Source organism: Drosophila virilis, chromosome 4 (genome assembly GCF_030788295.1).
Source record: "Drosophila virilis strain 15010-1051.87 chromosome 4, Dvir_AGI_RSII-ME, whole genome shotgun sequence".
Lineage (NCBI taxonomy): Eukaryota > Metazoa > Arthropoda > Insecta > Diptera > Drosophilidae > Drosophila > Drosophila virilis.
Genome location: NC_091546.1, coordinates 25,874,359 through 25,900,165, shown reverse-complemented (window position 1 = coordinate 25,900,165; position 25,807 = coordinate 25,874,359). Strand labels below are relative to the sequence as shown.

Sequence of the window (25,807 nt, the reverse complement as noted above, 5' to 3'; positions counted from 1 at the left end):
GGGTGATGGAGGTTGGCGGGTGGTGGCTGCAGGACGGAGCTCTTGAACATTGTTTGCAGCTTTGACTTGTTTTCTACACTTCATTGATTTGTCGAGTCGCTTACAAGTGCATTTAGACAATCAATTAATCGACTGCCAAGTCGGCTTACTGCATTGTCGGCGAGGGGGGGCTGGTCCGGGCGGCGAGGGGGGGCTGGTCCGGGCGGCGAGCGGCGAGCTTAACTGAAGTGTCCAACTTGATTTATGGTATTGAGTTACGCTCGCACATATTTGAAATACCTGTGTACCTGTTACCCAGGCATCATCTTGTAATGTCTTTAAATTGCCTTTCCGAAGCCGTAAAGCTGCCAGGGCGCATGTTTTCGGCCCTAAGCCCCTGCAACGGTGTCCGTTGTCCGGTATCCAAATTTCATTATGCGATTATCGTATTTGATATACAAGCGATTGGCTCTTAAGCATATCTAGAGCTTCAGCTCCATGTTTTGGACTATCGAATTATTCTGTGGTCACGTTGGTAACTCGACTCGGGGTGTTAAGGGAGATTATGCAGCTTAAATTAAACAAAACACAAGTTATAAAATCAGCTTATATGTATCCTAACGGACTGACACAGTCGAAAGCTTCCTTTTAAAACAAATATGAGCACTAAGCACACAGCTTTGGAAAATTCGACCCGCATGGTATGAGAAAGCGGCAGGATGTCCAGGCGTCGTACTAAGAAGCAAACGGTTGCCGGTTCAAATTCAACAGCAAAGTTATGTTTTTACTAAATTAATTTTAATTTTGTACATACACATAATTAAACGTACATACAGCACTTATTGGCACTGCTATTAGCTTTATCCGATCGACATCAAACGCCTTTCAAAAATCTCACAAACATATAACTATGTTAAATATAACTTTGGTTATGGAGTTACACCTGTTAGTTAAATAAATATTAATACGAAGTCCATTTAATTACTTGTGATAGAGAGTTGTCGACAAATCAGAGCTATGCAGCTTAGAGCAGTGGTGTCTTCCTGATGAGACTTCTATATCAGCTTAAAGTTATGCTCCTCTCATCCAATGAGAAAGTGACTACACCGCGCACTTCATTATCCAAATGATTTCGATACATTCATATTTCAGTGATTTGTTAAACATATAACGTTTTAAATGTCTGTTCAAATAGCTATCCAGCCGAAATTAGCTAAGAATCCCTATGTACCAGGGATTTAATACCAGCTATAAATATATTGATTTGGACTTTCTATAATTTCTGTTTTATCATTACGTTTCAGCGAGTTCTATCAGATTCTCAGATTTTTTCTTGCATTCATCTTTTTACTAGATTCAAATGATTGTATAAAATTAAAGAATAGGAACGGTTTCGGCACATGAAATACAAACTTTCTTGGGTACTAAAACGACCACAGAGTGAAATTTGAATTTCTAGAAGAGCGAGACTTTTTGACACCTAGCCCGGCGCGATCAAATCAACTTGAGTGTTTCCGTAGACACACCTCATTTCACATCATATGGGCGCATGCTAATAAATTATTTGCAACATTTATTCCTTCTTCCCCACTAGAGCAAGTCGGTGGAGCAGCAGAGGAGCAACAAAGGTAAAGGTAAAAAATGTGCTTGCATTAAATGTTGTTTGGCCATGCAACTGGTGGCTGGCTGTGTGGGGCGAGGTCGCCTGCACCTGGTGCCAGCCAGGGGATCATGGCCCATAAAAGTTCACAACGTTAAATTTCACAGCGTCAGCCGGCTTGCTGTCGCAGTCGCAGTCGCCGTCGCAGTCGCAGTCGACGTTGCAGTTGCTATTGAAACCGCAGCAGCCATTTTGCATTTTGCAGCACATTTTATGGGGTCCCATTGTGTGGCCATTGCCAATGCCATTGTTGCTTCTCATTGTTGTTGCTGCAGGTTGTTGTTATTGTTGCTGCTGCTGGGGCATATTTACCTTAGCGCCGTTCATGGGTATGGGCACACTTTTTTTTTATTGCACAGTGAGACAGAGAAGGAGAAGGAGGGGCAGAGAGAGAGAGAGAGAGAGAGAGAGAGCTAGAGATAGGTTAAAACTTTTTGCTGTGCTCAAATTCGTTGGGACCGAAAAGCGTAAAACTTTGCACAATTCACTTAACTTTTCGGGCAGCCGCCGTTGCCGCCGCAAGTTTTGGTCCATGGAGGCGGCGCGAACATGCTCGTCGCATTGGTCTGGGTAACCCATTTATTGCGCATTCACCTCGCAAGCTCTGATGGCAATAGCGAAAGCGGCCCCGCCCATAAGCACAATAGATCATTTCGGTCTTAAAATATGCACAAAGTTCAGAAAACTTGAGACGAAGCGACATCAAATTATTTTCAACTCGAGCGCACTTGCAGCACAGTTGCATTTAGTGCGAATTCACTGTAATGCATTAAGTTATTTGTCAGCATGCTTTAACCCATTAATGTCTAGTTCTTTCTGTGCCAGATGAGCTCTGCCTCTGCCAAAACGGGTGAGAGAATGTGAAATGGCCCAATTGAAAGGGCGGAACTGCAATCCAGAATTGTGACAAATCATGCGCTTCATTTGGCTAATGGATCGACCCGCCCCGAGTCCCCGTCTCTCTATGCCCCCCTTTGCAACATTGTTTCGATCCCCGCTGCTGGCAATTAAACATTTTAACAGGGTCGCTTTCATTTTTTGTTCGCTTGCTCGGCACAAACGTCATTAGAGACAGAGAAAAAATAATACAAAAAAAAAGAATAAATATTATTAATGCTCCGAATACAAAAACACTTTCCGGCTCTGCCCCCGCCGAGACGCAAGCGCATTATTTCAATTAAACTCATCAGCGACGGCCTCCTCTGCAATTAACAGAACGGCAGCGACTCCGCACTTGACTTCGGCTCCGAGCTGAGTTGGGCCTGGGCATCGCCGTCGAGTGCGGGTGTGGAGGGGCTTTAATAAGCATAAATATGATATGTGGTCGTTATATCTTATACTAATAATGCAGGCAGTACTCGGCACTTGCTTAAGTGCAGTCGTATGCATTGAGCCCGCCGCATTGGGAGAGAACTTTCTCGCTTATCAGCCTAGAGTAAAAATATATTTTCTCTCTATGGGGGTTTCATCTCAGAGAGAAAATTTCCGACAGCCCAAAAGATCAAACCATATGACAGTTGTGGTTAGAAAGAGGTCATTAAAGCATATAGAAGTTCATAGTACTCCATATGCCCTTAGTGGTCCTAAATCAAATCCCTTTCCGGCGACTGTCAGACATAGAATATGCAAGACATATGCGTTAAGCCGTTCGGAAATACGGAAAGTGTTTGTAAAACTGAGCCGGAACACTAAAGTTCCGCCGCAAGAGATTAGCAGTAAAATATTTTATGTTTCGCATACTCCAGAATTCCAGAGATAAAGTGCAAATATACAGGCGGCCTTAAATATTTTAAAGTACAGTAGAGTCCCGATATATGTTCGATTAGAACTGGGCTAGATTTATGCAAATAAACCAATCCCGAAAATCTGTTGTTTTACATTTTTTTCAGTGGGTTAAGGGTATACAAATAAAAAGCATTGAAAATATTTGGTTAAGTTGCGGTCACATTTAGCGAGTGTGCACTGTAGCCATCGTCGTGTGCGGTTGCCAACAATGCTAGAGACAATACAGTCAACAATTACGAATATGAATTTTTGAAAGCGACAGCAGCCGCGCTTCCTATGCTCCTCCCGTGCCACACGTTGGCTTTGAGCCTCCAGCTGTCTCTACGGGCATTTGGCTACCGGCAAGGAGGGGAGGGGGACAGGCAGTGGAGAGTAAAGTGTGGCGCTGACCAGCGCAGCTGATGTCATCATAGTGCGGGACGGTGCCAGGGCCGGTGCTGCAGCCACTGCGACTTCCGCTTCCGTGCAGTTTCCACGTTTTTTCCGGACAGCAGCTGCGTTGACTTTGAAGTGCCCCAAAAGGGGTAGCACAAATTCAGATGGCGGGGTGTGCGGTTCAACTCCACTGACCCAACACTGACTCGACTCGACTGGACTCGACTCCACTCAGAGCCAATGTCAATTGAGTGAAATTTACACAAAAATTCTGCAAATGGTCCACTTCTCGCCGTCGCCCGACTCCTGTGGGAATCCTTAACCCATTTGCCATTTGGCTCTGCGCGTGTGGCCCTTAAATTTATGGCTAGTTTCTGGGTGCGACGGCCCACATCCAGATTTACATGCACGTCCACATGCACATTCACGATATGCTCGGCCGCATAATATGTGGAACATTCCCAGCCGGGGGGACATGGCACTCGGTAGCCGGTATCCGGACGCGAGAAGGTCGTTCAACTTGTTTACTTCCGGTTTTGGACCGACATTTTGTAGCTGGCGCAATTTTCAACAATAAATTTTATAATTAAATTGGTGCGAAAGGAAAACAATGAAAGCGCGAGTGGGCGTGGACCGGCCGGGGCTGGCAAAGCCGAAAGTTAATTGAAACGTTGTGTAAATAAATATTTAATCTTTATTATGCAATAAATTTAAATACATTTATTGCGCGTCACACATGCGACAGGCCCAACGAGGATTCGCCAGCAGCGCAACGTGCCTCACTTTTATTAATATACATATGTACTTGTATGTTACATACGCATATTTACATTAAATAATTAATAATTACATCAACTTTTATGTAATTGCTTATTATGGCCGGCTTTGTGTCCCATAAATTACAAGTCCAAAAAGTCGGCAATTGTGGCAACATTTTGCAGAATTGAAAATCAGTTACCAAATCGAACAAATGCTCGAAACAGACAACACAGCAGCCAGATACCCTTGACAGATGTTATCAGAAAGGATTCAAAGAATTCTTAACCATACTCTAACATCTAAAATTTACTGCATGTGAGTATCGGGCACATCATAGATTAGGGAGAGGATCAAGAATGTAGACAAATACTAAATGGTTTCCAAGGCTCAAAAAATAAATAAGTAAAATAATAATAATGATAATATAATAATATTAATAATAATAATTATCGATCAGCTATTTGTATTTTATTAATTCTGATCATTTTGCCTATTGCATAAATTTGTAAAACCCTATCAAAGCTTTTTTCTTAGTTTGTGATGTTTTTTATTTCAGAACTGAACTTTGACTTTGCTATTTTCATTGAAGCATAGGAATGGTTTATTTGAAACAGAATATCTACAACCCAATTAATCAACCTTTAAACTTTCCGATTGACAAACTCATTCGCAGCGATCCATCCTACGCTGACATATTCTCAAAACTGAGCAAGCAGTTTTTAATAATTGTTCGGAAATAGCACTGTGGTATTAGTGTATACATACCTTATGAGCTGGATGTATTTAAATTTAAAATTGAAAATTGATTTTGCAGATTTCAACCTGACTTATTTAAACGCCATTATGCAATTAACATGCAAATTTAATGTCGAGCTGTATGAAATCGTGTTGGTCGAATGCTATGCATTTGCTCGAATTGCTGTATACATTGAGTAGTTTAATTTAATAATAGGCATTAATTTAAGGAAATAGCTAACAAAAGAAAAGCGCTTGCTTAGTTCATTCCCTATGCAAGTAGCTGTGAGCTTATTAGCAAATAATAAATAAATTTAATAACTGCGAATGCCTCGGAGTATGTACGAAAAGATGCCAACATCGAAGTCAATAAGCAGTCGATGACTGTGACCCTATTGAGATCGTGTCTAATGTCAGCTTACCTATCCAATAAGTGCGACTTTAAAGATTTCATCCAGCTCCAGCCTGGAATGCACATGCACTTGCTGCAACTAGATGCAGTCGCCTTTGACTCACTCGTACGTGGCGCCATCCGAGTCTTGGGTGTTTAATATGCAGCGAAGCGTCTCGCGGCGCGGCATTGCTGCGTTGCGGACTCGCCTCCAATTGCTGCCACGTCAATGACGGCGAGCTGTTTGCTGTCAGACGCTGCAACAACAAAAACAACGTCGCTGCTTTGAGCCCTTGCCTTCGCAGCTCCGTTAAGTGTCGGGAGCGCGTGTCAAAGCGCGTCCAAGTCGCGTTGCAGCAGCACCAGCAGCACCCACGCAGCCGTTTGCACCCAGGCTCCAGGGTATGAATGCAATTCGGTGGATGCAAAAATGGGTTGTCAGTTGCAAGAACTTATCAGGCAAGCAGTCAGTGCTGCTGTGAGGCAGTGAAGCGTAATCCTTTGATGCAGCTGTTGCCGCTCGACACTTGACATAATTCCAAAGAGTTTGCTGGTTTAATGCGTTATGTTAATTAGTTTGTAGTTTGCAACGGCATCATCTCTCAGTGACAAGTGCCTCTGCCAAACACCAAACACCAAAACCCGTTAATGGGTCAATAGCTTTTTATAACCAAAGCCCGAAGCAGCAGCAGTCAACATAATCGCGATGCCTGGCAGGAGTCCTTTGCATAATTCATGGCCTTTGAATGGGCCCAGGCCCAAAAGCCAAAGGCAAAAACAAAACTTCTGCTGTGGGCCAAAAAGTCATTTCAGTGGAAATTTGATTTCACGCGAGGCAATACCAGTTGGCAATAACAATGAAAACGGGGTAGCAGGCGCTGCACCCGGCTACAAAAGGCAGCTCGCCAGCCTGCCAGCCACATAAAAACGTATTAAGCATATTATCTGGGCAGGCACAGCAGACGCCAGCCAGACGACGACGACGACAAGGATGACAATGACGACGACGACGGCGACGACAGTGGCGATGAGCAGAATCTGTTTTGGCTTTGCCAGTTTTTGACATGACCAAAAACGAAGGCATAAAAACATGCGATGGCCCATGCAGTAGGTGCGCATCCTTTCCTAATGAAACTTCAGATTTTTGGCTTTGTTTTGCTATCTGTGCATGTGTGTGTCCGGGGATGTGTGTGAGTGTGTGTGCGTTATGGAAATGAGGCAGTCACAAGGACCAGACCAGACTAGACCAACAATGTTGTCAACAGCAGCAACTACAAAAGCATTGCAGGTGCTGCAGCAGGAGTTTGGGGCGGAGGCTCAGCTCAGCCGCAGTCCAGATTGAAAGGCAACAGTGCGTATGAGTGTGATCATCAGCGTTGATTTGGGCTGCGTTTGGCTAGTCAGTATGTGGGCAGGGATTGTTATTAAAGCTGGCTCCTATCGAGAAATCAGGCACAGGCGAGCTGCATTAATGGATAGTATAGAATTTAATTGGTTGGCCTAATTGATGGCTCCATGCCACGGCCACAGAATACTTATTGTGCAAACAGAAATCGACACCGAACATGTGGCCAGCTGGAGAGGTGCGATACAAATCCCAGAGTAAACCTAATTAGCGACAGATTAAATCGGATTAATTTTCATTTAACGCATGAATCACAAACAGGCCAGCCAGTCACAGGAAATGCCACCAAACACCCACACACACACACACACACACACACACACACACACATACACAGAGGATTGTTTTTGTGTTCGTTCGTTTAATTCTTATTTTTGTGCTCATGCCGGTCCCTTCACCCTGTAAAAGTCCTGTGCTTCCCTTTTCAAGTGGCTGCACTCGAGTGTGGCTTTAAGCACACACAAAATAATTGAAATAAACATGGAAAATTGAATATACATTTTGCACGACTCTGGACCACTATGAAAACCAAATTGGCAGAAGTCGAATGGTGTGAACAATTTGATTTATGCGCATTTGAAGCAATTTGTTAAGTAAATAGCAAAGAAAGCAGCATTTTAATTAATATTCTCCCAGAGTTTCCAGATTTTGTATTATCTCCCTGTCTTCCTCTCTCCTCTCTCTACTTCTGTATCTGTCGCTGTCTATTTCGATTGTCCTGTATTGCGCTGACTGTGCCCTTCTGGTTGGCCAATTAGTTGTCTCAAAATTACTCTCTCTCCCACATTGACCCAACTAATTGCTAACAAAGTGTCAACAGTTGCGGAGAACGTTCCGCAGATGGTTTTAGCCAAAATAGAATTGGTTAGGAGGCAACCAAATTGCAAGCGTGATTATATTAAACAACAATTATATGCAGTTTCTTCTCCCGGACACTAGCCAGTGTTAAGACAAGAGAATAGAAAAGATTTTATAATGTAACTCACAATAATCTTATTTCAATGAGTACACAACATTCCAATTGTCATTCTGTTTCGAGCAGTCACAGAGCACTCCATTCGGTTCGACGCTCCGGAATAAGATATTTAAATTACATTTATGTATATTTTGCATTCATATCACTATTCCTATATTCTGCTGCTCTGTTTTCTCTGTTGAGCCTAATCCTTTGCTCTCTAAAGAGGCTACTGCATATGCAACAACTCAGTAAATGCATATCCAAATGTTTTGGGGGCCACAGCCTCTGGCATTTCGGACCCACCGGTAGGGGTTCAGCAGCTTCAATTTGCCACAAAAACACATTGGCAACATTTTAATGAATGTTGCATCAGGCGCAGCTCCGAAAGACAAACAATGAAACGGTCTCCACACGGCTCCTCAAACTCTACTCGACTGGCAAAATGCTCGGCAAACATTGGCCGAGAATAAAAGTAAGTAAAAAGGATGTGGAAAAGCTGCCGACGTCGCTCGTTGGATGCAATTTGTGTAAATGTTGTGGTAGGCTGGCGGCCTGGCAGCCGGGCCACCAGGCTAGCAGGGAACCAGGCAGATCCGGAGCAGCAGCAGCTGCAGCAGCAGCAACAGCCACTCTAGTCTAGCATCCTGTGCCTGACATAGGCATTTTTGCATGCGCCGCATGGCTGCATTTTTTGGGCTTACCAGTGAAGGCAAGATGACTGAGGCTGCGTCTGAGCAGGAATCGGCGTCGGCCACGGGGTCGGTGATGGAGACGGAGTAGACGGCATGATAAACGTGCTGCCAATAAATTACACTGCGTCAAGGCAAGCAGCAGTTCTTGGCTAGGTGCGGGGAAACGTTGCACATTTTTGCTGCCGTTCCATTTAAAATTTACTACAATTTTCTTTGGCTTTCACGTGCGCGCCGCTCATACGGTAAACAATTTGAATGCTTTTGCAGGCAGGACACGTCGTAGCAGTCGGAAGGGAGACGAGAGGCGGCAGCGGCAGCGGCAAGGATTCACCAGGATGCACTCTATCCAGTTCATCGTTCCTCCCTCGCCTTAACCCTTCGACTATCTCGTTCTGTGTGCAGCAACAGGACAAATGCAGCATAAAAAGTTTGTGCCCCTTCATTGTTACCCCCGCAACTACACGCCCCCCCTGCACGCCCATGCAGCGCAAATGCAAACACAACCAAGAAGGGCCAAAGGCGAACCGAAAAACGTCGCTGCCAGTTTTGTGGCTGGCTCCTCCATTGAGCCAGGCACGCATCGCATTGTGTAATATGCTCTGCGATTTATGCTGCCGAAGGCGGGTGGCCACGACCGGATGGTGGGCGGCACGTGGAGGCGTGACATCTGTATGTAACTGGCATATTGAACAGGCCAGCGAAAGAACATAAATTGAAATGCGTTTGCAAAAAGAATTCAAATTTTATTTGCACCAAGTGCAGGCTTAGTTTAGCTTCAAGTATTCCCAAGAACATTTCACATTGCCGCTCCAAAATTTCAAGTTAGAGTTTTTGCATTGAATCGCTATTAATCTTCCGATAAATTACGAACCGAAGTTCAAACTGATTGATTGGCAATTAAATTATGCTACATTATTTAACTTTGAAAACCAAAAAAAAAAAAAACATTTTTACACTCACCGATTTAAATATTATAGCACCAAAATGATAAGCGATTCCGACTTTTTTATAAAATGAAACAAAATTGATTTCCTTTGTCCCTAAAACATTATAAATGACTGTCATAAGTATCGAAATTATAACGCCACATTTCAAAACAATATCATAAAAAAAATTATGTTTCCGCTCCTATTAATCATAACACTAATTATATAATTTAAGATAGAAACTAACCATCTGCTATCAAAGACCTCTTCTCTAACCACTCTTCCAGTTCCATTTTATTTCATTAATTTGAGAAAAACTTCTTGTCCAAAAAAAGCTCCTGTACATAGCCGAAGTCCTTAGCAGTTAGTGCTCTACATAAACTTAGGCTAGCCGTTGTTTTAACTATTCGAAATGTATCAAGAAAATAGTCACTTTTTGGTACTTTACTCTCTGTCAAAAGTTAGTTAAATGTTATGTTTATGGCTTTTGTCGTAACAGATGCAATAAAGAATTTTGTGCTCCCCTTTCGGTGTTGCGAAATGTGAATTGAATTGCCTTGACCGCAAATAAAGTAAGAGTTTCATGCTCCAGTTAGCGTGTGTCCCGTCACTGTTTTATGACTTAATATAATTTTTATGTGCGGCCATTTTGAGGAGTGAAGTCGTCTTCCACTTAGCCCACTTCCATCAAAGCCACCTGGCTGAAGGTCCAAAACGTTTCTGTCGAGTTCGGTGCCAGGTGGGCATCCGGGTCTCACCTGCCTATGGACGTCCATAAAACGGTTTTATGGGAGTCCACACGCTGGAGGCTAACTGTAATGCTAATCGGCATCGTCATCTCTGGACTCGTATGGGGAACAAATTTTCCTGAAGTTTTTCCAGCGGTTCTTATGATTAGCGTAAGTTAAAGAAAGAAGGGTGGGAGGGACGCTTCAGGTCGCTCGTTTCAATAAAACCAAATTGGTTGTAAGCGATTTTTGATAATGTTCTGCGGATGAGGTGCACATAAAATGTTGGGAAGGGCCAACGATGGCGATAAGAAGAACAGGAAGCTGTCAGACTTTATGGCATCGAATTTGACGGCATTTAGAAATATGTGAAAATATGAAAGTATACATCTAATAACATTTGCCTTGGGTATCGGTTCATTACTTCACACTAAATTGCCTGTTTGCAACTGCCTGCAGCTGTTATCATTCATAATTATACATACATCTTTCAAATTGAATGCCATACATTGCAAATATGCGCAATTAAAAAATATGTTAGTTTGTGCTTATCTTTCTTGCATTTGGCATTTGGCATTTGTATATCCCAGTACCTAATTGGCAGCAATAATATTTGCATGCCTCGTATACATTAGATTGTAGGCAACTAGACAGATGCGAATGTCATAATTACATTAACATTAATGCATACAAGAGAGGCAGGGATAACGTCAATAAACTAGGGTTTAAGTACAATAAATGGTAAATCTATGCATGTTCATTAGTGCTCAGGTCATTGTACTCCTATTAGTTTCAATGCAGGAGCAGGTCAGTTCGAATAGCCCCCGGGCGGAATCACAGCAAGAGGATATCTGTTTAAGAGGGATTTGGCTTGGCTCGAGTTCCAAGCGCATTAGTTTTGCATTAATTGTGCAGTAAACTACAGAAATTTGTTACTCCATAATGAAGACAACAATACAAATACAGCAACAACAATAATATTAATTAAGACTGAAACTGGGACTGAGTACATGGCGTATGGGTAATCTTGTTTAATGGATCAACAGTATTCATTGCGTGGAAGCTTAGTCTGTGGCTGTGATAACTATATTTCTATCCGCAACATAAATTAATAGGGATTAACTTCCAGCTGCCAGAAGGTGCAGACGGCCAGACTGGGAATTGGTCAGTTGGCCAAGCATACAAATTCAATTCATAAAGCCGACAGCAGCTAAATATTATGCATATTTATGTGTTGATGGGTGTGAGGGTGTGGCGTGTGTATATTAAATTAAATTTACGAGCTGTTCAGGCATAAGTCAACTACTTAAAATGTCTCCACCATGGAAAAACACGTAAAGGAAGAGTGGTCAACAATTCTAAATATATAACCCTCTGAGCAATCTATTTAAATGGATTCCAGAGTAAACTATAATTATCTGATTATCTACAATACTAGCACAGCGGTATCTTTTCTATTCCTAAATATTATTTACTAGCGAGAGTTTCCATATGAGCTATTACAGCTTAGGCTGACTCTGTGATTTTTACTGCGAGTCTCGTCAAGCCTCACCAGATATAACTATATATATAATGCACAGTATATTAGGATGCATCCTGTCATTAAGCTTGCTTCGAATGACTTGCTGTGTCAGTTCAGTATGTATTTTACATTAGGAATCAATGTCATTCATGCAGCAACAGCTCAGCATGCTTCCTCATTTCACAGGTTTTTTTTTTTCGGTTCGCTGCTTTAGCTCTTCGTTGCCTTGCCTTTCAGGGTCGAGCATATTTACATATTACATACTTAATTGTTTTCACATTACAAGCCTGCCGGAAGCCTGCATGGGCATGGTTGTAATACCCACACGTGTCGTTTGGCCCTTTCCTCCTGCTACAGAAAGTCAAAGCGATTAATGTCAACTTGGTTAATAGCATTCCAGGTTCCGTTCGCTAAGAGGCTCCCAAAACTTAAAGCGCACTCAACGCGCCCGCCAAGACAGGCGACAGCCGCAGTAATTTCCTGTCCCGCTCTATGCTCCCCGGGCCCACCCTTGGGCTGGCCAACTCAAATGCAGGCTCAACATGTCATGTCTCTGCTGTGATGCCAGCGGGCGAATTGGAGGCATTGGAGGCAGGGGAGGCTGCGGTTGTTCGCGTGATGAATTACACACTCGCCGAAGGACACGATGATGAAGTGCCTGTCATTCGAAAGCCAAAAGAATGTCCATCTGTCGCTCAGTTCTCGGCTCTCGGCTCTCGGCTGGCTCGCAGCTGTGTGTTGTAAGCTGTAAGTTGTAAGCCATTTGCATAGCATCTCCCCTCGCCCGTACCAAGTTCCGGTCTCCATCTTCCATCTTCTATCCTCCGCATAATTTATCGACACTTGCGCAAAACTTTAATTACTCGACAAGGCGAGGGTTTTTCGTCTAGTAATACGCCCCAAGCTAAACTGGCCTCAGATTGGAGAGGAGTGGTGGTTGGATATGTGAATTCCTGCATATGGAAATTTTGAATGCCTTGGCCTTTTGTCTGCGTAATTCAATGCGTGTATATCCTTTGGCCATACACAGCACAGTCAGCTAGAGGACAAGGGCGGGTTTCTGAGCAGGGAAGCATTTTTCGATATCCAGCTAATGGCCTTTAATTGAGCTCTGGGAACATTTTCAAGTGTTTGCGGCTGCTGTTTGGCAAATTTTTGGGAAATTTGATATTGAAAATGAAGTGGCTCCAATGTTGATGTTACACGTTTATGTTAGTGCGCGTATCTGTGTGAATATTTGTGTGGCTGTATGTGTGTGTGCTTCTGAGGAAGTGTGTTTTTGAGAGTTGTTTGCTGAGTGGCATAATGCGCCATAAGAATGTTAGTATAAAAATGCTCTTAAAGCAGGATTGTGCAGAGAGGCGATTAGGAGCATAGCCAAGATAGAAAAATGGAAAACGTCCAAATAAAAATGTTGGCAAAATATAAGCCAACAGTTGGAGAACATGGAAACATTAAGGCTAATAGGAATATTTCAACTTGGTCTTAGACAACTTAAAATGTTTCAAACGGAAAATAAAGTTAAACAATTTCTCGACGCTTATACAAATCGCATGAATCAAAATGTGCTTCAATTAATAAAAACCACTTCAATTTGCTGTGCCAGTTTTAAACCGACCATGAAAGCCGTCCTACCCCTGCCTCTTCAATTCTCTCGACAGGCCCACATAATTTCCTGCCCACTGCCATATAAATTTCCACACAAGAGCTGCTGCCATAGCAGTGCTATTTATGGACCAGTTCCTGTTCTACACACCGAAATAAATGAAAGAAAAATGAAACTCAGCTACTTTTATAGGTCCTGTGCCGACCGGAGCCGAGGCGAAAAAATACAAACATAAATCCAAAATTGTCGTTTGTCGCATAAATATTTTAGCCTGTGGCTGAATAGTAAAGCGCACTGAAGGCCGACTCGTTGCCACCGTCAGCCTTAAAGCCCCTCTTCCTCACTCCAATCTGTTCATGAGGACATAGACAATAGGCAAAAGGGAATACGGCCACACAGAAAATGACATTATTTCTTATTATTAGAGCAAAGCAAATAAATGAGAGTCGACTCTCTCTGTCTCTGACAATGAGAGACGGAAGTGTGTAAAGCAAAAAGGCCGGGAAAATTCTAAGAATTTGGAGTGGGTTGGCATCCACTTTGTTTGCCAGACCAGCAACCCAGCAATTCCCACATGTCTGTCTTCATAAATGCCTTATCTCTGGCTCCCAGTTTGTTGGCTTTTGTAATTATGTGCATATAATAAAGTTGACCCAAATAAGACACTAACCTTCTACCACTTTATATATATACTATAGCACAAAGTAAAGCTCCACTTACATTACTTCTATAGTTTCTATATGTTATATATGGCATAATGTGTTGGGGTGTTTTTTTCTTTTTTTTGTTGTTATGCAGTTCATTAAATGATAAGCAATCGGCATTACTTGACTAATGGGGATTGGCATTGAATAGAGCTGCTCTAACCACTCAATTTGCGCCTGTCGTCAACAAAAATAAAAAAATAAAGCAACCAAAGTGCTTGACATTAAGCGGAGAAAGGAGTAAATTACTTAAGCTGTAACGAAATCATATTTTATATTCTCTAACCCGAAAAGGAACATAAATTTGGTGAAAAAAAAGGCTCTTATGTTTTGAGCAACACTTCATGCTGTATTTTTCGCATTTCTCTCTGCTATTCTTTCCATTTGTGACGTATCTCTTCCGTTTTATGCTGAATGCGAGCATTATCCATTAAATACGATGAATCAACTGTTGGCCACCATAAACAATCTTCGGCTGCGTCGCGCGCTCATAAAATGCTGTCGGTTGGCAGACCGGAAATTTATGCACGCCATTTTGCCATCGCCATGTCGGTAAATATATGTGTGTGTGCGTGAGAGAGGGTGTGTGTGCGCATTTGCCATTTGACTTCCTGTTGACACAGTTAAGTGGGTGTGCAAAAAATACGCAAAGCCAAGCGATAGAAAAGTAAACCTGACAAGTGCAATTTAAAACACAACGATAAAAAATTGTTAAGAATGGAGAAATAGCAACACATTTTCTTAACTATTAAGTTGTCAAATACTTTTTACTTGCTTTCCATTTCCGGGATCTAACTCACGTCTTTGATGCCACATCAGCAAAATGCATACCTGCATTCCTACTGACAAGCAAGGACCTAAGTATGATCTTACCAAATACTTTTATTATAATTCCATGTCTTTAATGCGATACCAAAAGCATATTCTATACAAGTCTAACCTAACCATACATACATACATACATACATACCTTCCTTCATACATACATACATACACACATACATACATACATACATACATAAATACATACCTTCCTTCATACATACATACATACATACATACATACATACATACATACATACATACATACATACATACATACATACATACATACATACATACATACATACATACATACATACATACATACATACATACATACATACATACATACATACATACATACATACATACATACATACAAACATACATACTTACACACATACATACTTACACACATACATACTTACACACATACATACATACATACATACATACATATATGCATACATATATACATACATGCAAAAATACATACATACTCTTACATACATATATACAAAAAAAAAAAACATCAAAAAAACACCAAAATAAACACACAAAAAAAATACACTAAACAAAACAAAAAAAACTCTGCACTACTAACTAAGCACAAAAATGTGCAGAGCCTAGTTGAATTCTTGAGAATCGAGGAGTAGAGCACTTGGGAGGAATTCGTGGTCAGCAGCAATACTCAAGTCGATTTAGCTATATTCGTCGCTCGATGCGTCTACCTGTCCGTAAGCTACGTGCTCTAGCACGGGCGAATTAAGCTTTTGGGAGAGGAAGGTCCAAAGTACCTTGTTATGGACTTATATTAGATGTTAGTATCAGCGATATTCCCAGGCATATATTTAAGTATTTTGTGCAATAGAACTCAATGAGCTGAAATATTTTTGTGCTTTGTTTTTAGCAGCTTTCTTCTGCTGCTGTTGGTTGTTCCGCCTGAAGTCATATACCGTTTGCCTTCATTCTGTCATTTTGTCATTTGAACAAAAATGTGGCCAATAAAAATTGCAGGCAACTGGCAAACAACAATGCAAACGCACAGAGGCAGCAACGCAGAAGACAAGATAATTGATTGTTTGATTCAATTGCAAAATCAAATGCTGCTCTCGGCCTGGTCGGGCTCTCTGCAGCATTTGGATTGATGTCCTTACTGCCTGGCTGCCTCTCTTGCTGATTGCGAGAGCGTCAAAGGAAACGGAAACAAGTGCACGCAGCACCCAAAATTGGTTACAAATTCTGATTAGAAGCACCAACAAGCAACAACAAACAGACAGAAGTAAAAAATTCAAAGCCGGCGGAGTGTGAGAGAGACGCTCGGTAGGTGTGGCAACAGACCAAATTGAATTGTATTTGACATTTGGAATGGGGCGTGCCACATGATAAGACAAAGCAATCAGTCAGTCAACCAACTAATGGCAGCTGGCAACAGGCAAAAGCAAAAATGTTTGCCAGGACTCACAGGCTCTTATAATTGCCAGTTGGAGCAGCTGTAGGCTAAGCAAGATCGATTTGATTAAATGCAACCAGAATTGATGACAGTCGCATTTCAAGCTAATCTTGAAAATAACTTTACTTACTTGAGGGCCAAATGCGTATTCCTTGAAAGCTTGAAATAAAATTAAAATCTCCATAAATATAAGAATATATATAGGGAAGGAATGCTTCGCATGATTATTTTTGTAAAAACCCAAAGCTAAACTCAAAGTTTTGCGACCACATCCGTAAATTAACATTTTTCTTCCAAGTTTCCTCAGTTAAAATTAAGTTTGAAGTAGATCGGATTAGCGCATTTGTGTAAAACGCATCTCAAATTAAATTGAACAAAGATATTTGAGAATAGGATGGGGCCAGTTGAAAGAAGATCATAATTCAGATTTTTTGACATTTGGGGCTAGGAAATAAGGAATCCAGACTAAGAATTTATAGGATTGTGTTTTCAAAATTACGTATTTGGTTTTATTGGTAGCTCGACTTACCGGTACGTACCGTTACGTTCTGGTACAAATTGCTCTGCCTTCTGCCTGTTACATACAATTGCATTAATCTCCCTTATACCCATTTGCAATGGATATAGGGTATAAAATTGAATATTACAGTTTAATACACTTGCAATATGCTATAGTTAGTTGTATGTATTAACAAAAGCTCAATAATTTATATACATAGCTAAAGAGAAAAAATAATTAATTTAATTACAAATACTTTTCATACTTTAATTTCCCGTTCCACTCAATTTGGCTATAAAAATCACTTAATTTTCCTATTCACTTCAAATATTTTGAAGCTTTCACATTTGTATGTATGTGGCTAAACCACATTTACATATATCATTGCATTATTTTGCCAATTTCCGGTTTCAATCAATCGCCGCAAAAAGTATTCATACATTCGATTATTCGTTCATTTGCGATTTTACATTTTGCCAATTACAGAATTGCTGATTGGATTGTTGCCATTTTGTGCGAGCTGCCGCATCAGATTGATGCGCATAGCTGGTCGACCAAAAGGTTCCTGCAACTCAATTAAATCGAGCTGCAATTCGCACGTCATTTTCCGCATTTTTACCTGGCATAGCTGCCAGGAATATGTATCTTTAAAATTCGAATTCATATTACAGATTACAAATTACAAATTCGCAGCATGTTTGTCATTCCACATTTCGGTTATTCTTTACCATTTTTCGCCTCTCGTTTTCATTGTTCTCTATGCTCTTTATACAGCCAATTTTTAATTGCATTGTATTGTTGTTGCTTTTGTTCTTCTACAGAAGTGTGTGCGGTGTGTTTGTGTGTGTTTGTGTAAGTGGGCGGGTGTGTATGTGAAATTGTCTCTCTGGCATGTCCTTTATTTGATTTCAGTTTCATTTCGAAAATTTGTAATGCGCCACATGTAGCGACGGGTCCGTGCCGCATGTCCTTGCTTCGTCTACCAGCCGAAGGATAATGAAACTATGCGCCTTTATTTCGTTTGCTTTACACGACCCCCCTCCCTTCACGCTATGTAGCCCTGCTCTCGCGTATAGATTGTTGCGGTGGCGTATGAGCGATTTTATGGGGAGCAGTGAGCATTGTAGTCCAATGGACAGTCAGCTTTTGCAGCACTCGAACTGTGTGTGTGAAGTGTTCACTGTACTTCTGTCCCGCGACGACTGTCATCATCAGAGCAGCTATAGCAGACATCTGGCTGTCTCTGATCGTCCCTCGTCTGTTCTGTCCGTCTGTCTGTTTGAGTGTCGTTTCTGTCGTGCGGTCTGCGGCATTTCAATTTCAATTTAATGCAAGCGACAAATAAACAAATAAAATGCACGAATGCGTCATATGAATATGGGCACAGAATCAAGGCAATATTTACTCAAAAATTGCACCAGCCTGGCGCTTGAGCTAACGAGCTGTCCAGGTGCGTTCCAGCTGTGCACTCACATGCATAGAAAGCCATTTTCATTAGCCCACTTTTAGATAAATGTCACATCCAAATTTAAGGAGGCAGTGAAGCGATAACAAGCTCATGGGACTACAATTTGCTGGAATAATAATTGCATCCAGAATCGATTTCATGCTGTGCGGGTCGAGCCCAAGATATCTGGCTACTTTGGGAAAGAATTCTACGAAATTGTTCAATAGATGATGGGAGCTTTTTTATACAGTAAGTTTGTTAAATACTTAACTAGACAACTAATGAATTTGAAAGTGTAAACAATTTCGTATGTGTTCCATTTTAGCTGCAAATATATACTTCTGGTTAGGCTAATCGTATGTTCTGCAATCGATTATCATATAATTGGACTCTCCATTGTACTTATTTGATTTGATTTCTAATTCCGGCTGTTGAATATATTGGCAGGTTCGATCGAGTGTCAATTTGTTGTCAATTTGTACGAGTGGCGAATATTCTTTTCGCTTTAAATTGCGCATACGTCACGTTGCAGTGTTTTTAGTGGCACATGCATAATACAGCGCGTTGACAATTCGATTAAGTTCCATAATTGTTGTGCAAATTATCAGAATATTAAATCTGTTTTTATCGTTTACCAACTATCAGCGCATTAAAATGTCAATTATGTTGAGCATAATCTTTCTGCTCTTGACCACTCCACAAACACGCTTTGAAGCTGAATAAATCCGTGTTTTGTGATTTATTTCTCGTGCATTTGCGATTGCTTTGTTTACGGCGAGTAAACAACAAATTTTATTAAATTCGCATGATATGCATGCACATATTCAGGTGCATTTGTATTTATCTAGTTATTGTCGATGTGATTGCAGCTTAAATTCATTTAAATTTTTATAAATGCTGCTTGCGATACGGCAATCAAGGGCAAACTCTACTCAATGCTGAAATCTGTGATTATATATCAGAAAATGTTTTGAAAAATCAACAGTTCGCATTGTGGCCACAGCGTCAGGAACCACAAAATCAATTTCAATTGTCAACACAAAGTCACTAACAGGAAAAAGTACACAAAGGCAAAAAAAAGTACAGCAACAGCAGAAAATCATAATAAAACTTTTAGCAACATTCCAAGGACTACGACAAACAGCAATAACAACAGTACACAATAAAAAAAAAATGAAGGGGAAAAAAGTTTGCCACTTTTTGTGACTTAAGGCGCTGTGCGCTGAGCAGTGAAAACTGAGAACTAAGTACTGAAATCTTGGATTGCCAGTATTCGCCAGGATCAGGATTCATCAGGAATTCGGGGTTGGTGTGAGCAGTGCGTGTCTTAAAGTTTAGTGGTTTTTCTCCTAGCCTCGGAAGCTGCGTGCTGGACAACTAATGAAGCTGTTTCCCTGAAAGACTTTGTCGGTTTTCGCTGTGTATAAAAAAAAAAACATATACATATATATAGCGAAAAGGGACGTGCACTTTTTATTGTATGTGCGAAGGTCTGTGCACTGCATTTATATAAATTTTATTCAATGCAATAATTAAATATGTGGCATATATATAAATATAAATATTTGTGGATAAATGGTCGACTAACTCAAAAAATAAATGCACGTGACAAACATGTACGAGTTTTTTATTGAGGCACTTTTCACGCGTTATAATCAGCTTTGTGAATTGGTTGACCAGAATTGGAAAAAGTGATGTGTATCAACAGGACTTGCTGTCACAAGCACAAAATTTTATTTTAAATCAAGAGTAGACAACGGCTCAAACAAAAATATATAAAATTTCATCTATTTTTCAGAATTGCACTGATTAGACATGAAACACAGATGTAATGATAGCTCATATTATTTTTCTACAAAAGTTATAATAATTTAATTGTTTATTTAAGCAAAGTTATATTACGTAGTTTAACTGAACGGAAACAATTTGTGTAGCTCAGCTGAAATTTTTCAAAATTTAAGCCGCGTAACAGTAGGTACAATGATAATAAAGTGCCTCTAGTCCTTTCACGATCACAAGCAATTTATTGTAAATGAAGTGACATCTTAAATTAAGACACAATCGATAGAACATCGCGTGTGTGGCCAAGTTGGGCCAATAAATGGGATGAAATCAATTTTAAACTTTAAACTTGAGATCCCCAAGCAAACCATCTGTTGGTTTGGAAACGCGATTGTGACCCAAACATCCGGTACAAAATATTTATTTGTGCAACAGGAAGAAACTTGCGCCCAAGGAAGAGGACTAAACCAGTTCTATAACGGAAATTGATTTCGCTTAGAGGCGGCAGTGCAGAAAGGGAGGCTAGGCAAGTCGAGCCGAGCCATCCCAAGGTACTGCCACCTACCAGGGACTCGACATCCTCAGTTGTGCCAGCAATACACGCACATTTCCTGCGACAAATTTGCCAATCGATGGGGGACTGGGCGAGGAGCCAAATGGACAAACTGTTTGGAGTCTGTGCCTCTGCCTGTGCCTTTCAAGCGAACTTTGACTTCATGTTTGCCGCTCAATTTATGGGTCTATGAGTTTGTTAACTAAAAGTGCACATAAACAAGACTTTTTGCGTCAATTTTAATGGCAAACAATAAATTCGTAGCGGCAGCCGGTTTCAGGCTCCCGGACCCCGCATGCCGCATACCATCCGATCGATCGAAGGACATCTTTAATAACGTAACGTAACGTAGCGTAGCGTAGCGTAAGGCAACAACGAAATGAAATATTTGGTAAATGAACATGACATTTAAAAAATAAATACAAAATAGAAATTGGCAAGAAATGCACAACATTTTCAACGGGCAGACAACCTTTCATTTATATTGAAATTTATGCGCAGGTCAAGTACACGTACACAAGGACACACACACACACGCACACACACACGCACTGGCAGGACTGCATATCTGCATATCTGCTGGTCGTGTCCTGCAGCCAGTGTACGCCGTTGCTGCTGTTTTTGCTGTCTAAATATTTATATTCATTGTGTCAGAGTGTTAAAGCGATAAAATGCAGTGTAAATACATAGCATGAGCACACCACGAACTGTTGGGCCCCACCCCTGATTAGCTGCAGCCCCCAGCTCGGTGCCGTTGACCATTTCGGACTGCTGAGACCACAGCAACCATTCGAATTATTCATGCATTTAATTTTCGTGTAATTTGCAGCACGAATTTCATGTACCGAGCCAGCTCGAAGCCAACCGAGCAACAAACCAAATGTTCGACGTTCCTTCAGAATCATTTGCTAAGTTGTTATTCCTGTTCTAAATGCTTTTGTTATTGTTGTTCTGGCAGTTGTTGTAGCATCTTTTTGGAGGCAAGTGATTGTGAATCTGTGTCGTGGTTTTGTGGGCTAGCGAAAGTGCTGCATGCTGTGCGGTGACGCATCGGTCAAAGGGCCTGTTTATTGACAGAGGTTTTATTTCTTATTGAATACAATTTTATTGTAAGTTAGCCTGGTTAACTTATCGTTGAAAATATCAACTCTTCAGACTGCTTTTTTGTCGAGGACCATGTTTGAAATATCATGAAATTATCGATATAAAATTTAAGTTTTTTTTAAATTCATTGAATATTCTTCAAAACTTCTCACGTATATGGTGTCCACAGTGCAATAGTTCAGATGCTGTTTCTGCTTTTAAGTTGATTATAGGTGACGTCGATTTTTCTCTTCTGTTAAGCCATCTTCAAATGTGTGCTTCCTCCAGACCTACTTGAAATTATCGCCTTTTATCCCTACATACGCGCACGACAGCTTACGCTATTCACAATGCCGTACTTGTACAATACAATTGATTGTGCCACGTATTTTCCATCGAAAACTCTCTTCCCCTAATAAAATAATTGCTTTCAGGATACCTTCGAGAACTTACTGACCATTTCCAGCTATGAGTGGGGGTGTAGCTTTACCCTATTTATTTAATATTATATATTCGTAATAGTGCACATTTATATTTGGTTTTATAGGTAGTACTTAGGCTGACACTTGTTTTATCGACCATTAATAAACAACTAATATATATTTTGGTCCGGAAAACGAACTGAGTCGATCTACCCATCTCCATCAGTTGATTCTTGGACACTACAAAGCCAAAAATTTGTAAAATTTGATCTACTTTAATTTTCATGATATTGTTAAATAATTATTTTGAAAAAACTCAAGTGCTAGAGATACTACTTTTAGTTTTAGGTCTGCTGAACGAACTGATTAAAAAAATGTATCAGTATCGTTTAGCAGAAATATCCTAAAATCAGCTACCAAATAACTTTCAGCCCCAATCTTTAGTAAGTTTGCTAACCGTGTTCGCTTAACTGGCACCTTTCCAGGCTCCGCACGCCTCTTTCAGCATTTATCTACTCGTGCTAATCAACGTAACAACTATGGCAAATAGCTTAATTTGTAAGCCTTTTGCCACATTGCCTGTGTCTTCCACGGCCCCACAAAGCGGGGAGTACGTGCAGTGAACTAATTAGGCTACCCACCGTCTTACCGTCTTCTTAACATGGCTAAGTCGGGGGAGACTTGTTAGCCTGGGAGCTGGAAAAGTCATCGCCGGTTGGCAAAGCGAATTTGAGACCAGAGCCAAGGCTTCTCACATTAATTATTTTCGCATCTAAAATATTGAGTACGGAGTTTGCCTGGGTCGGAGTTATGATAATTTTGCATGGCCCAACCCGGTTCGAGCCGACTGACTGCACCGGTTACCCTCACCCATTTGATGGCCAGTAAGTAGTCGACATCCATGTCCAGCTGCACGACCATGTACCTGATGTTGCTGGCTGGTGTATTACAAGTAATTTCCTTAATGATGTTGCGCCGCTGTGGCATTATCTTGTTTGCTGTGCCGCACTCCTCTGTGGCGAGGTCTCTGATGATAATTTATGCAAAATATATATGCCTGACTCCCCGCAATCGTGTTGCATATGAACGACTCTTTGGCTCGGCCTCAGTCTCATGCAACTTGAATGTATGCAGAACTTTCCCAGTTTTGGAGGTGGTGCTGCCACCTGGCCTGGTATCTGGTGTGTCTGGTCGTCATGTTGGCTTGTTTTGGTGTCTGTGTGGTCCAATAGCTGCTGATAGCTGCTTCTTATATCCACCACGCCCGGCCCCGCTCTGTCGCTCTACCCCCCTCAATCAGACGGACTGCTCGCATTTATGGTTAGTTGGTTAGCTAGTTGTCTGTACAGTGAATTAACTAATGGCCAACTTCGCACACCACACACACGTTGCAGCCAGAGAGCACACACAGAGCAACGGGAGGGGGAGGGGGTCGCCTGTCCTGGTACGGTAATCACTCGACCGAGTGCAACACGGCCGGCATTCAAGTAATTAATTTACTTAATTTCTATGTAGGTTATGCTTAAAACTTATTGTAAACTAAAATTGCTAATTGGTTGGTCCATTAAATCCGGGCTAATTCCATACGTTGCCCAGTTCCCATGGGCCATCAGTATCAGATGGTATTCCATGTCAATTCACTCGACTCAACTGCGTTCGCATTACCCCATCCAGCCGCCCGCCCGCCTCCTGGCTCCACAACTAACTCGCATCCATTATCCTTGAGCGTTTTACAAGTGTTTAACGTCTAATTAAGTGCCTGGCTTAGAAGTATCTACAAGTTTGTTTTCCCACCACTTTTGAGTGCGCAAAGGATTCGAAGTGGCAGAAGAAGCAGCAACTAGCTGCTGAGCAGCAGCTCAGGCAACGCGTTTTTAATTAAGTTTTTGACACTTGCAGTCAGCGTCTGAAACTTTCATACAAAGTGCTTGTATCAGAAAGTACAGTTATTGCAAATGTCGATAACGATTACTTATCGCTTGTCATTAAGCCAACGAATGTCAGAACATTCTTTCATGAACATCTTATAAGCTAGGATATTTTAATTTTTCCCATTTAATCTGAACTGTATTTTAAGAGCAAGTTTCCATCGTTAGCTTACATCGTTTTTCGATACAAAAATTGGTGGTAATAAATAAGTGCGGTCAAATAATCGTAATCGATATTTAAAAGTCTAAGCTAACTTCATATAAATAAATAAATAAATAACATAATTTATATCGATTGATTTTTGAACTAATAAATTCAAATTAATTTATTTTGCGTTGGGTGTACTCGGATCCTCAACGTGTTCATATAAATAATTATATAGACTTAGTAAGGCTTCGATTTTGTATATCTACAGGGACAAACAGTTAAGCTGACATACTCTGTTGCATGTGAGCAGCAATATCCTCTACTTTTGATAACGATAATTCTTACAAAAGTTTATAATTGTTGTAATTGTCTGGCAACTACCATACCTTTAGGTGAATCGCTGCTTTAATCCACTCATTGTTGGCTTTTGCTTGCCAGAGCAGATACGGGGCGTGCCAAGTACCTGCCCAACTCTGGAAGCTTTGTGATTTCCATCTGAAAATTGTAGTCGGTGAAAGTACTTTGGGCTGGGGGCTAGGGGAGAAGCTGCCTTTGACATTTTCGCAAGCTGCATAAAATAAATTAAAAACTGCTTTATGGAAAACACTTTGCATTTGCATTTTGCTTTTGTCGTGTCACTTTTGGCACAGGGCGAATGAGTGGGCCGCCGAAAAGCAGCTTCAGACTTTACACGGAGCCTGCACCCGTTGTGTCGACTATATAGAAGTGGTTGCTTTTGTCGCCGGAGACTTCTCCGGGGAATTGCCTTTGATGTGCGCTTAATGGAGTAGGCAGAAAGTAGTTCAGAGTTTTGCGGGTTCGGCGTTTTTCATAAACATAACACAAGACAGGTGACAGGTGAAGGAGTTCCGTGGCAGGCACTGACATCCTGGGCGTGGGAGAGCCAAGTCGGCTGGCGTCAACAAAGGGTTAAAATGCTCATATGGGTATGGGCCAAAACACTTCCTTTGGCTCACCACGTGGTCTGCTTGACATTGGGTTTAATTTCCGCTGCCGCTGGTAATGGCATCGAGGCAACAAGGCAACTAGTCAGCTGAAACACGCAGACATCCCGCCGGGCTAAATTGAAATTCCTGCGTACCTCCTAGCCCCAGTCACATCCCAACCCCAACCTACCGAAAACTGGGTCACAGTCAATACCCGAAAAATACGCGCCCTGGACGAGCGTTCGTCTTGGCATTTGGGTATTTATTGTGACATTTTTATAGGAAGCATTGCGCGCACTCTGACATGGGGCCTCCACAGCTGCCCCCGCCCCCCTGCTGCACGCATTGAACACACATCGAACGCGGTCGGGGCGAAGTTTCGGGCTGCATTTGGTGATTTCCTGTCCCGGGCGCTTGTCTGACATTTTTATGTTTTATTGTTTGAATTTTGTCTATATTTTTGGGCATTTTTTTTTTTTCGTCTGGTTTCGAATGCTG

The 25,807-nt window shown here is 41.4% G+C and overlaps 1 long non-coding RNA gene across 1 annotated transcript in view; it reads right to left on the bottom strand.

Moving 5' to 3' along the window:
• Positions 1 to 25,807, bottom strand: part of LOC116651403 (uncharacterized) — a 91,112-nt gene that overhangs the window by 30,973 nt on the left and 34,332 nt on the right. The window lies entirely within an intron of this gene.